This window comes from Suricata suricatta, chromosome 3 (genome assembly GCF_006229205.1).
Source record: "Suricata suricatta isolate VVHF042 chromosome 3, meerkat_22Aug2017_6uvM2_HiC, whole genome shotgun sequence".
Classification (NCBI taxonomy): domain Eukaryota; kingdom Metazoa; phylum Chordata; class Mammalia; order Carnivora; family Herpestidae; genus Suricata; species Suricata suricatta.
The window spans coordinates 111,482,647-111,494,939 of record NC_043702.1 but is presented as its reverse complement, the minus strand read 5'-3'; the positions used below and the strand labels follow the sequence as shown (position 1 = coordinate 111,494,939).

General features: G+C 42.3%; 1 protein-coding gene across 10 annotated transcripts in view; it reads left to right on the top strand.

The window, feature by feature from the left end:
- CEP170 (centrosomal protein 170) overlaps positions 1 to 12,293 on the top strand; it is a 127,983-nt gene that overhangs the window by 636 nt on the left and 115,054 nt on the right. The window lies entirely within an intron of this gene.

The window sequence follows — 12,293 nt, the reverse complement described above, 5'->3', positions numbered from 1 at the left end:
GCCGGGCGGCGAAGGGGGCGCTTCCCGGCGGCTCCTTGCTGCGCCGCCACCCCTCCCCTCCCCCACCCTGGCCCCCGCCCCACCCGCCGGCGTCCGGGCCCGCGGCCGCTGCCTCTAGCCGAGGACGTAGTGAATCGTTTTGAGCCCTCTCTCGGCTTTGTGCAGCCCTCCCCCCTGCGTCGTAGCAGTTTGCTAGGGGTGCGGGCGGAGTGTCGGAGGGAATGGTTGAGCTGCCGCTGGGGCAGGGTTTCTTCGCCCCCCCCTCCCCCCCCGATCCGAGCAGCCAACAGCGCGGGCCCTTTCTGTGAGGTTGGTCTGGCGACGTGGGGCGGTTTGGGGGAGGTCAGGGGCGAGGAGCCCTCGGGACGCGGCTGGAGGGCGTGGAAGACGTGGTGTCACGCACCCTGCCAGGCGACTGCACCCGCGCAGGCTGTGGCCCCGGAGTAAACCCGGGGGAGGAGAGTGGCTTCCTGTCGGCTTCATTGTCCTAAGATTCAAACGTGGGGTTTGGATATGCTTCCCGGCGTCTATGCATAACACAGGGCGGAAGACGTGGGGTTTGTATCCCAAGTTACAAAATCTCAGGGGTTATTTGGGGGGGGGGGGTAGCAGTTTTATTTATGTATTTGAAGAATGTAAGCCCCTGGAAGACAGAGACGGTGCCTGTCCAAACATTGCCAAGGTGATCAATCTAAAATCACCGGATGGCGAGAAGCGTGGACTTAGAACGGGCCTGAAGGCGAGGCTGTTGTGTAGCAGGGAAATGAACCAGCAGAATTGTTTTTTCCGCTGGGTGGGTAACGCATTCACGTTCCTAAGGGAATGGATGAGGCTACATCTTTCCGTGTTTTATTTTTGTTGGGGTTTTTTTTTTTTTTTTTGGAGCAGTCAAAACAAAAAACAGGCCTGCTACATTTCTGTTCCTGATTTTGTTTATTAATCCTTTTATTCTCTTAATAAAAACTCACTCGTTTGGGGAAAATGGAGTGAGGCAGATGATAGGTGCTTGCAAATACATCTTTTAAAATGATTTGATCTTAAGCTTTCAATGCTGACAATCCTTTGCTGGTGTTAAAACAAGGGAAAGAATGAAGCAGCCTGGGGAGGAGCAGGTGGAGGAATAATGGGAAAGGAGAGAGAGTTACGTTGTGAGTACTCAACCTAGATCTTCACTGATACAACCCTAGCTGGACACGCTTCAAGAATTTAGTAATTCAGCTCTGGAAATAGTACATTGCAAAGGACATATAATTTTGTATTTCTTCTACCATTTTTTTTAAACTAAAACCAGAGCTGTTTTTCATCCTTCCTAACTCCGTGGGTATGGTAGAGTTTTGATGTTTTAAAACTCAATCTGAGTGCACTTGGCAGAGGAGGACCCTACAACTTGGAAAGTTAACTGATTGGTGTGTCCACGCCTGACTGCTAATGAAAGGGCAGAGCCAAACTGGGATCCTTTCCTGGAGAGTGCTCTTTCAGCTTTGTCCCTTAGTACCCAGCCCTGTGAAAATGTGTGGAAAGCTTTGCTACTGCTCCTGGACTTGTCTTTGACAATCAAGTTCCTTGATACCCTAGTTGTAGTGATCTTGTCCTTTATGATGTAAAATTAGTAACTCTAATGAAGTGCAGCTTTCATTTTATAAATTAACTTATCAAGAAAGATGCCCTTACAGGGGATTTTCATAAAAACAAACTCTGAAGCTTTTCTCTACAACTTACTAGTTATCGTATTTTAATAGCATTTCCAGACATGCAGTAGTAATTTGTAGTGTGATCAACTCTGTAAGCTCTGTTACAAATAAAATTGCCACGTAACAAGAACCTGTGAACTTGGTTTTCCTTCAGTTAATGAATTGTCTTATTTGCAACTTACCTTTTGAGAAACAAAACTGTGTTGAATTTTTTAATCAAAATTAAATTTATGCTTTTTCATTGAATTGGTTTTGACACAAAGTGCTTTTTTGCTTTATAAACTTACCCTTTAATTTACATTGCATTTTAACAGATCTTTTAAAAATAATTTATGTGCCTTTTAAATTTTAGCTTAAAAATAATCTGTTAAATTCAGCATAGTGAAATATATTAAGTCCAACTTTAAATGCATTTTACTGGTAAATTTCGCTGTTCTCAATTACTTTGTATGAAAATAAAGACCCATCTGTGTGTTTTCTATTTTAGCATTAAAATAATGAAAGTTATGCTATAAAATTATACATTATGCCCATTGATGTAAATATCAAAGTGCATTTAAGAATTCTGTGCTTAGTGATCTGTTTTATTTTTTCAGGTATCAATTTCATGTTTCCTTTTATCACTGACAAAAAACTAGTTGTACTGTTCTGTTATGCCCAGATTATGGGGTCCCCAAAAACCAAGACCACCATGGAGTCCGAATCACGTACACAAAAGCAAAGGGTTTTTTTTCGGGCTTAAGCTCAGTCTCTCAGACCTCACCAATGCAGTGGATCCGTCCTGAGAGCCCCGATCATCAGTTGGGCAGGGTTTTTATTACAGTTGGGGGCAAGGGATGGGGTGAAAGGTGGGGTGAGGGGCAGGGATTACAATATGATAGGACGATGCATTGGCAGAGTTTGGTGTGGCACAGGGTGATTGGCTAATTTAAAACTAAATGGGCATACTAAAAAGTGGCGGGAATGTCAGGTACTCCCCTGTTGGACCATGAAGCCTGTCATGGCATTAGTTTGGCTCTTCATTCCCTTCTCTGACTTGAACCTGACCCAATCTCGGATCTGTTAGTCTGCCACTGCCTAGGGATAGGGGCTCATATTGGGCCCTAAGGATCATTAATTGTACAGTGGAGATGCGTTCTGTGGAAGTCACAATTTTAGTAGTAAGGATTGTCATGAAAAGAAACTTGGCTACAGGCACTCATGTTATCATATGGGACGGGCGCGTATTTGATAAAACCTCAGGTATAGCCGTACGAAATCAACCGTTAAAAACAGGATTCCCAAGAGACATAATGCCTGCTCTCCTGTACTACTTGTAACCATCATACCAGGAAGGGCTAGTTTAACAGAATCTTTGATGGAAGGTGCCCTGTTCTTACAATTGAGGCCCAGATTAGAGGCAATCAATACCAACAGAACATCCTATCTATAAGAGGAAGGTGAACGTAAACAGGAACTTTTTGCTGTTTTCCTGGCTTTTTTGGGGGGCAACCTTTGTCAGTACAATGACAAAGAAGAAGGACAGCTTAATCTTATTGTACCGGTGATTCCTCAGATTCTGCTGTGCGTCAACCAGCCAGCTTCCAGGGTGGGACTGGAGCAGGGCTGGAGATCTTGGGAGCCAGTCTTTTTGAGGGTTGGTTTAAGCTGGTCGACTATCTGGATCACCTCACCAGGTTGAGGGTTCTTCAGAGCTGGCCTACTTAACTCCAGAGTGATGCCTGAAACTTTAATAGGCGTTGAATTTTTTTTGTTTAGTTGCATATCTGTGAAGTCCACCTCTAAGTTTTTTTGAAAAGGGGTGGTCCTCATCCTTTAAATATAACAAGCACAGAGGATTGTGTATAAATGAAATACTGTAACAATTTTCTTTGAAGTTTACCTCAAGTTGTCTAATTTAGGCAAACAGCAAATATTTAAAGACAATCAGAACTAGAATTTAGTATCTATACTGGTGCATTGTTGAAACATAGTTTTTCTCTCTAAAAAACCTCATTTCCAGATAGCCAAATCGAGACCAACGCATTTGTGGAACAAGTCCAATCTTAACAACCCTGGCCTAATTATTTACATAAGCTCAGCAAGACTAGCAATTGTTAATGAGGATCTGTTACAGTTTGCTTTGCTGGGTCCTTTTATAAGGAATCTCCAGGTTGAACTTTTAGTAGCCACATAGGGCCCGAAGCCAAGCCAAGCACTTTCCATCAGACAGGGCTGCAATACCTGTTGAATTGGGCAAATTCCTCTTCCCGAGATTCCCAAGATATGCTGAGGTTCCTGCACCTGCCAGGAAGTGGCCTTCTTTACTCACCTGGGGAGGCTGCTGGGAACCCTGTAAGCAAGGTATCCAGCCAACATTTCCATGAGGCTTTATGACTCCAGGTTTCATAAAGTCAGCCTTAAGTTCTTTAAAGCTGTTTGGTCATATCTGAGTCTATGCATGACTCTCAAATAGGACATTCCAGTCAAAGCTTTGGTAAAATAACAGTATTTCCAAAGGTGTCCTGCTACAAAATGAACAGATTCTTATTGGACTTATGCAAACAATTGTAATTGCCATGAAAGAAAGACTACTCACTTCACTTGGCATTTTTGAATTTCAGATGGTTTAAGTAGAGAGAAAAGATAAATGCTTTAGATTACAAATACTTTATGACATTTCTGTATATCATAGATATCTTAAGAGAAAGTTTCTTAATCTGGATAAACAAACATTAAAGGAACAATAATGTTTCCAACAAGAGTCACAAAACTATAATTTTTATCAATTCATTTAGTCCTATGTTCCTAATTTTTGTTCAGCTTGAATGCAGCTTTTAGCTCTGGAAATTTCTATCCATTTCAGTATTAATCTAAAAGATGTCAAATATTGCATTTGTTCCAAAAGTCCTTTTTACAACTCTTTTTGATAAAGAAAGACATTCTGTGACAAAATCTAAATATCTGATAAGAGTTCATTGTGATGCACTTTGACAAAGAAATTTAGTGACACTTAACACTTTTAGCAATCAGAGCATTAGGTAATGACCTTATACCAAAACATTAAAACTTTAGGAATTGCACATATATATTTGGGCAGTTGCAGGATAAATGCTGCAATACACAATCCAGGGTTTACCATTGTACATTAGTGCCCTTTTTAAGTAACTTGTCATCCTAAATAAAAGGGCCTAATTGGTCAAAAGACTTCCCTACCATTTGAATACTGGGAAATTTGCTAAAACCCTAGTAAGTTATAAAACATACCCTAATTAGAATTATAGGTTATTACAAATCTTGAAACCACTTAAAAGTGGCAATGAAAGATCCCAAAGGTGAATTCATAGCATATAGCTGTTAGCAAAACCTAGCTCTTTTAACATTGAGAAGTTTCAACTAAGCAGTCAAGGACCTGACAAAGATAACCCCTAAAGCTTCAGCCTTCTTGGCAGACAGAAGAGAAACCCGCCATTTACAGAGTTTTATAAAGAGCAGATCAATAATCCGGAAAAACTTGTCTTTTGAACAAGGGGGGAGAGGCAGTTTCAGCCTCATACCCCAGTGCACCTTTAAAATTCCATTCATCTCAACCTCAGTCCATCCTGAGCACACATAAAAATCCTTTTCAATGATTTCCTTTCACGAACCTTCTACCACTTTCCTTTGCCTTTAAACTTTGTTCCAAAGTCATTTCTCTCCAAACAATCAGTCTCACTTAGGACAAAATTACTTCCTTTTACCTCAACAAAAATGTATTTTCACGTTTTATATCTTTTACATATTCCCAATTTCCTGCACATAGGGTTGCTTTTCTTATTTTCCATCAGTCTGAAGTACACTTAGCAGAATTTTAACTCTTAGAAACCTTAGTCTCCAATTGAGGACTTAGTAACTAACTGAAAGGTGTTTACACCAGAACTTTTCCTTAGATGGCCAATTTATGAACCAATTAAGTACAAAGCAGGTTTTTAACAGTTTTAAATGTCCCCAGTTGTTTTGCCACAAGTCAAAAGCACAAACCACAACTAGTAATTGGTGCTTTAGCTTTTTTTTATCTCGTTAGACAGCCAGTGAATCTAATCTCAATTTATTATGCAAGCAAAACTAACATTATAGGTTAGCAAGAACTTTTAAAACTATTTTAACAACTACCCATGGAAACTATAGAACAGACCAAATTAACTATTATTTAAGTTATTTTATTGACAGGAACTTTTTTGACTTTCGGCAAATCCAGGTAGAATACAAATTTGTTTTTATCTCAAATCAACAGATTTAGGTTTAAACACTGAATAAGTTTTACTTGAGTCTATGTAAGGCACTTTGTTCCTCATAGTTAATTTTGACCTTGGAAAGCTGGGAAAACCTGACTTCTGTGTGCTACAACACTTAGGGCAGGGGGAGGAACTGATGTTGCCTGAGGCTGGGAGAGGTCACTTATGCAGATTGGCCTCTCCCCACCCAGTGGATATGAGCCAAATCTTCTTTAGAGTATTTAGGGTGCTCGGGAAGTAGGGGCAACCCTTGGTCGACCCTTGGACAAAGATGGGGCCTAAGGCAGCCTCTTTAGCAACCTTATTGGCCCTCTGGTTGCTCCAGGCAATGGGGCTGTCTACCTTTTGATGGCCTGAGTCAGTTATACAGGCCAGCCCTTCCCCACCCAGGTGGTGCAGAAAAAGAATGGGGAAAGGGAGGGCAAGAGGAGAGGTGCCTCTGGGGGGCAGAGAAGGAGAGTTTCCAGTTTTAATTCCAGTTCTCCAATAATAGCTGTTAACCTGGGAAATGAGTGAGGGAGAAGCCCTCACTTCTACAAGGCAGAGGAACACAGGGAGTCAGTGTCCCCTTCAGTATGATTTTATCTCAGCCAGACCAATAAGGTCTCCTTCTCTGCACAGTCCCAACCCCATAATGTTCTCATCAGGCGGTGTCGCAAAGACAGACAAAGGGGTACGGGTGCCCCCTCTGATGAGGAGACCAGTCAGATGCCCATCTGGCCATGTCCCGAAGGAACTTAGGTGATGCTTAGCTGTAGCGGTCTCCGCTTTGTGACTTACTATCGGAAACTATTCCGATGCTACTATATACTGTATGCCGTTCACCATGGAATCGCACATGGGCCCACTCAGACTCTGTAGGCTTTTGGGGACCTTAAGGGTGTCCACCCAAGGAGCTACAGAATCAAACTTGGCAGGCAAGCCAGACTGAGCCACACATTCACACTCACATATACACCAGAGGTTATTACATTCCTTCCCATAGAATTTCCACAGATAAGACCGAAAACAATGACAATGACAACTGGAAAAAACAGGGACAGAAGTGGCCACAAAACAGGCATTTACAGATCAAAACAAACCATGATCTCCAATTTCGGCTAACAACTCAGACTTAAGGTTAGGAATAATGGGAGGGGGCCTCCCAAACATAATTTCATAAGGAGTAAGACCCAGGGTATAAAGGGAATTTCTTACTCTGTAAAGGGCTTAGGGAAGGAGAGCTACCCAATTTCTCCCAGTTTCCACAGTTAATTTGGTAAGGGTCTCTTTTAGAGTTCTATTCATTTTAAGTTTTGGTTGCGGTCCCTCCAGGGGCCTTTTCAGGACAATTTCTAACCCAGTGGCCTTCCTTTTTACAATAGTGACATTGGCCTTTCCACAACGGTGGCCTGTCCTCCCAGGGTCCCCTTTTACCTGGGTCAGCTGCCAGTCATCTGAGTCATTGGTCTCTCTCTTCAAGGGAGTTGGCTGTAGTGGGGAGCAGGATCTTGGCCAGGCTACAGGTCTGTTTCTCATTGGCTATAGCAGCAGCCCGAACCTGGCGATCTTATGGGCTTTCTCTATTGTTGTAGACCCGTTCTGCCATAGCCAACAGTTCCTGTAAACTCCTATATTCCAGCCTATCTAGCTTTTGTATTTTCTTTCTAATGTATGGTGCTGCCTGGTATACAAAAGTAAGAATGACAGTATATTTGTTTTCTGGTTTTTCAGGATCCATGGGCGTTTAAGTGTGATATGCCTCCATGATTCTTTATAGAAAGGCAGCCAGAGACTCATCTTTTCCCTGTTGTACATTACTAACCTTAGCCAAATTGGTGGGCCGTCTGGCAGCTGCTCAGAGGCCCCCCCCCCCCCCCCCCCGTTAGAGTCTGGCAGTAAAGGCATAGGCTCTCCTTACCTTCTGCTGTGTTGAAGTCCCAATCTGGTCTAGTCAGTGGAAACCCGGCATCTATCAGGGCCGGGTTAGTGATGGGGTTTCCATCTGCCCCTGGGACCAATTTTCAGGCCTCAGTCAAAATCCTTTCTCTCTCTTCTGTGGTGAAGAGGATCTGCAAAAGCTGTTGACAGTCATCACAAGTGGGCAAGTGAGTGAATATTACAGAATCTAGTAGATCTATGAGACCTGCAGGTTTTTCAGAGAACTTGGGAGTCTGCATTTTCCAATTGTACAAATCACTAGTGGCAAAAGGCCAATATAAACGGGGTTGGTTTCCCTGTGCATCTGGAGGGCCTGTGGCCCTCAGGGGGAGGATCGTGGAGTTAGCTTGGTGCCTAGGGTGCTCCTGTTGGGCCCTCCTTCTAGTATGGGGGGGCTATCCCAGGGTGAGGGTCTTGGGGAGGGCTGCCCGGGCAAGCAGGGTACCCCTGAAGGCTCGGGTTGGGCTGTGGGTTCATCCTGAGGTTCCAGAGTAGGGTTATAGGGCAGGGGAAATAGGAGACTCTCCTCAGTGGCTCCTTGGAGGCAGGGTGAGAAGGGGCAGACGTCTTAGGTTGGGGTTTATCTATCTCTATGGCCCTTTAAGGCTAGGACAATGGAGGATTGATCACAGGGAGACAAGAAGGGTCGGAGCCATGGTGGGGGGATCTCGACCAGGTCCTGCCAGGTCACGATGTAGGGGATCTGGTCTGGGTGTCCAGGCTTGCCAAAGACAAGGTCTTTGACCTGGTGAATAGTTGGGAGGTCGAAGGTTCCATCTTCTGGCCATCCGATGTTGAAAGCTGGCCCATTCATTCCTGCGAAAGACAAAGAACTTCCCTTTCTTTACTTTGAGTCCCAATCCATCAGCTCTTTCCCTTACGTCCTTGAAATGATCCAAGAGTAAGGTCAAGGGGGTGGTCTGAGTCTGTCCCATAATGAAATATCCAAATGAAATAAGACAACACGATAAACAAAGTTAGACCAAAGAACACGGGAACCAGACTTCCTGGCCAGTGGAGGCAAAACTGAAAGTGAGAGGGCGGCCTTACGCCGCGCCTCGGGTTTAACCCGCCTCTCTCAAGAGGACTGAGAACGAGAGGATGGACTGTGCTGTGGGTGATCAACCTGCCTCTTTCAGGAGAGGAGACCTTGGGCCGTGCGGTGGGTGATCAACCCGCCTCTCTCCGGGTCTGAGCCACCTCTTTCTGGGTCTGAGATGTCTCTCAGGCCCCACATCCTGGGGTCTTCTAGCACGTCTGCCAAGACCACTCCTGAGGCCCACCTTCCAGCCAACGGAGGCAAAACTGAAAGTGAGACAATGCCATTATGGCCTTGTGCCACCAGCCATAGACGGATTAGACAGCCAGGAAGAATCAGACAGAGAAACAATCAAGCAGAGACTAATCAGACAGAGAAACAAGTGCACTTACCAGCTGGCTGTAGGCCCTAAGTGTTGGGGGGTCCCAGAGGGTCTGGAGGGGTTCTGGGCAAGCTCCCATATGTTACACCCACATTACAGGGTCCCCCAAAACCAAGACCAACAGGGAGTCCGAATCACGTATGCATAAGCAAAGGGTGTTTATTCGGGCTTAAGCTCAGTCTCTCAGACTTCACCAATGCAGTGGATCCATCCCAAGAGCCCCGATCGTCAGTCAGGCAGGGTTTTTATTACAGTTGCGGGCAAGGGATGGGATGAAAGGTGGGGTGAGGAGCAGAGATTACAATATAATAGGACAGTGTATTGACAGAGGTTGGTGTGGCACAGGGTGGTTGGCTAATTTAAAACTAAATGGGCATACTAAAAACGGTGGCAATGTCAGGTACTCCCCTGTTGGACCATGATTGGCCCTGGCTAAAGGGGGGTGTCTGACCTAGCCTGAGCCAATCATAGACCCCCCAGGAAGGTGACATTTCTCGGAATCTAGGTGTGGGGGGGGGGGGAGTAGGTTTCCACTAACCCAGATCATCATAGGTGGGGGTTATTATTCTTAACTTGTAGAGCAAGTCCCTTGTTTTTAAAGTTCCTGGAACTTCAGGTGGGGCCACAGATTCCAGTAAGTTTTAGTCATACCTGGGGAAACAGAAACTTGGGCCTTCTAGTTTCTGAGGCTTATTTGAAGCCTGTCATGGCGTTAGTTTGGCTCTTCAGTTCGATCTGATAGCAATCAGATCTCACTCATCTAGTACTCAGTACTGTATGTTTAAACTTGTTAACATTGTCTTTATTCAACAAATTCTACTCCTGTAAAATAATTTTTACTATTTTAAGTAATCTGTAATGAATGATTTTGTTTTCTATCACAAATACTGAGGTTGTAAGCAGTGTCCTGTCCTAATAAATACCTAACAGGCAGCAGTGTACTAAATTACCAGCTAAAATATCTGTACACTTACAAATTATTATGGAAGTGTTAAGTATAACAAAAGAGCAATTAGATACCATTTGAAAAATCGTTGGTGGATAGATAATATTGAAAACATCAAGGGTTGATGTGTTTCGCTAAGAAGAATGAGTATTTTATAGAGAGAAACCTCAGACCATCTTTATTTCATAAGCTTCTGTTAATAACCAAGATTTCTAATAATCAACTACCTTAGTGAAATGGGATTTCATTTATTTACTCAAATATTTCTTGAGAGAAGTTCTCAGCAATGAGTTAGCCAATGTGGGCAATACAAAAGAATAAGAAGACATCTGTTTGGTAGTAGACTAGCGATATAGTCTAATTTAGCTGAAATTATGGAGCCCGTATATCTATATTGTAAAATTTTTTTGACTAATATGAATGATATGGTCAATGTATACTGAAGGTAAAGCCCTCATTTATGTCAAACAAAGGTAGAAAGGAAACAAAAAGCAAGGCTAAAGAAAACCTTACAAAAATTACTTCTACCCATATAGGGATTGTACAGAACATGGCAGTGGAAAGAATCTCAAGTGTGCATTGGTTAGGTTTGAGAAACATAGAGAATAAGTCATTGTTTGAGTATATCAATAAGTAACAAATAATGTAGAACATATTACCCTTTGGGACATGATACTTATTACATAAATGACTAATACCTACTATGTATTGAGACCTGCTAAGTGCCAGGCTGTGTGTGTGTGCGTGCGTGCATGTGTAATTCATGCAACAGTCTAGTATATAAGGTATAATTTTACACCTTTAAATTTGAGAATATTTGCAGCCCAGACTTAGTGAATTAATTTGCCTCCATGTCTCATGTTACTAAGTGGTAGAGCCTGTAACTGAACCTTTGTCTTTTTGACAAAAGCCCAGATTATTTCCACTCATACCTTTTGGTAAATTAAAGAAGCAAAATTTACTCTTTTCTGATTCACAAAATTTTAGAATTAGACTTTAGAGTCAATCTCTGAGATTTTATTGAGTCAGCTTCTCCAAGAACAATACTTCCATGGACAGTGAGGCATAAGATGTCTCATTTAGCTTTTGGAAAGAATCAGAGGAAGGTTTTTAATTAAATTGAGCCTGTGTCTGCTCTCCTGTAGAGACATCTCCCCACTGGCTCTAGTTCTGTCGGAAGAGTAGGCTACAGTAAGGTTTTCCTCTACCAGGTTGGCTCTCTTCGGAGTTAAATACTACAACCTTACAACTTCACGTGACGCTGTTTTCTTTACTTTTCTCATCTCTGTCAGCTACACTCAGTCTTGTCAATGCTGTTCTTTTGTTCCGATCTCATTTTTATATTTAGTTCTCTGATTACAGTCTAAATACAGTGTAGTCAAATTATCCCTTTCTTTAATTCAAGCTATACACTTGTGTTTACAGTCTAAAATTATGTTAACTCTTTAATAAACATAGCTAAACAAAAAACATCTTTTAAACAAAAAAAGAGAAATATATGGTTTTCAAGTCATATTTATACAATTCAAGGGATTATTTGAGATTCTGTATTTCTACTTTCTTTATGAAATGATAATATGTGTTAAATTTCTTTTAATATTTCCCTTGGGTTTTTTGTATTGGTTTGGTTCTTAAATGAACGATAAAAAGTTGGCAACCTTATGTTGTTTCTCATTTTGTTTTTTGAAAAATCTGTTTAGAAACCACTGATGCACTGATCATAAGCTAGTGTCTTTTTTATGTTAAGATTTCTCCCATTCTATATGTACACATAGATGACTTTTAGAAGCAATGTTTTACTCTTTCAAGCATCATGTCCTTGAATGTAGCCATAGTTAAAATTGGTTGAGATCTTGTTGAATCATGATTCTGTCATCCAAGGGATTAGCTTCCCTTCCTGGCTTCTAGACCCTTATAAATTTAACATACCAGCCCTCTTATGTCTTCATCCTGGCCATGTACTGGATATAGCCAAGGACAAAGCCATGCAAATTTATAAATAGAATCAATGTAACATAAATAAGATATGCTTAAGAAAAGAGACAACACAAAGATAATGAAA